General features: G+C 40.2%; 1 pseudogene; it reads left to right on the plus strand.

Moving 5' to 3' along the window:
* LOC119571271 lies at positions 1-1,418 on the plus strand (annotated as a pseudogene).
* Positions 1,419-1,568: the final 150 nt, after the last annotated feature.

Below are 1,568 nucleotides of genomic sequence, written 5' to 3' on the forward strand. Positions count from 1 at the left end.
ATGCCTCACAGAAACAGAGAGTTGTAAGCTTTTTTTTTTTTTGCTATGTACATAGATTAGCAACTCAGTTACATACAAAGTGATCTATATGATATGATGGCTGAGTAAATTTCCAAATCTGATAAAGTAATATGTCTAAAACCTCTATTGTTGCAGGAGGGACACCTTTAACAAACGCCCTCCATCAGCCTTATCACCAAACGCCCAGAGTTTCTGAAGTACATGAACATGATAGAGACTCAGGCTTACAAGAAGAAGAAACTAAAATCTAGCAGTTACAAGGCAATAATAAAAAATGAAGCTGATGTTGCAATTGCAGCAGAAATGGAAGTCGATGGTAAGAATTTTATTGATGTTCCAGAGTTAGGATGAAAATATACACTGGTTTTCAGTAAGTTGGGTTTTCAAGTTATATTCATGTTGATTAATAGTTCTTCAAATATTCTTCTCAACAGGACTCAGAGTTGAATAGATACGCACCACATAGAGTTCAACCCCCCACTTCAGTGAGGCCTCTGACCACCACCCACCTTCAGATGACCTTCCGAACCTCCTCTCCTCCCCCCCAGAGGAAAAAAGGTAAAAAGTCTCACTTTTTGGTGTCGCAGTTATTTCTAAGACTTCCATAAGAGGTAAACTAAAACTAAAAGTTATTTGTGAAACTGCACATTGGAGTCTTGAAATTTAGATGTGCGACTTCGACGATGTCTTGGAGGTTGGTTAGGAAGTCCAAGAGTTATGGGTTCAGAGAAATGGGGAATGGAAAGGTCCAGCCTTGAAAGAGAAAAGAATGAGATAAATGCTTAAGCTATTTTTGCATTATGCCTCTGATAAATATGTTCACTGGTGTATTATTCAGGAATATGGAAGAAGTGTGAAATGAAATTAGTGAAGATTCACAAGATCTTTGGGGGACCTGGAGGAGAAAGACTCAAGATCCTTAGAGAACTTGAGGATGCCTGCATCACAAGTTTGCAAGCAGTCCACACGAACAAAAAACGAAAGAAAGAGGACCGTCCCACACCAGCGAAGACAGCAGACAGTAAAGCGGATGTCAAGAGTGAGTGGCTGAAATTCTGAGAAAGTAGGGACGTCCAATAAGATGTCAGCGACCGAGCGAACTGAGAATTCCGTGAGCAGCGACAATTGGAGAGCGCCAGCAGGAAAATGAAAACAGTATCACCGGTCGCATTCGAAGGGCTTTAAAACGGGGTGCGCCATTCCTGATTCTGCACGCCCTTCAAAACTCTTCCAAATGCAGATTCATGGAAAGTCGACGTCAGTGACACATAAAAACACTTTGACAACTTTCCTGACGCTCTTGGAAAACTTGGGAGAAAATGAAGGGTCTAAGAGCACTGTAAGGAAAAGCGGTAAGGGAGCTGCAAGCGAAGAAGAAGAGTGAAGATTTTTTTTAGAGTATGATGAATCCAAGGGGAAAAAATATATCTATGTGAATAAATTTCCAGTTATAATGGTGAATTTATTTTGTGCTGTTTCACACTAGAAGAAAAAGGTTTGCGGGCTTCTCAGAAAAAGTGTAATAGAAATCATCCTTCATATGAGAA

Source organism: Penaeus monodon, unplaced genomic scaffold (genome assembly GCF_015228065.2).
Source record: "Penaeus monodon isolate SGIC_2016 unplaced genomic scaffold, NSTDA_Pmon_1 PmonScaffold_571, whole genome shotgun sequence".
NCBI classification, from domain to species: Eukaryota; Metazoa; Arthropoda; class Malacostraca; order Decapoda; family Penaeidae; genus Penaeus; species Penaeus monodon.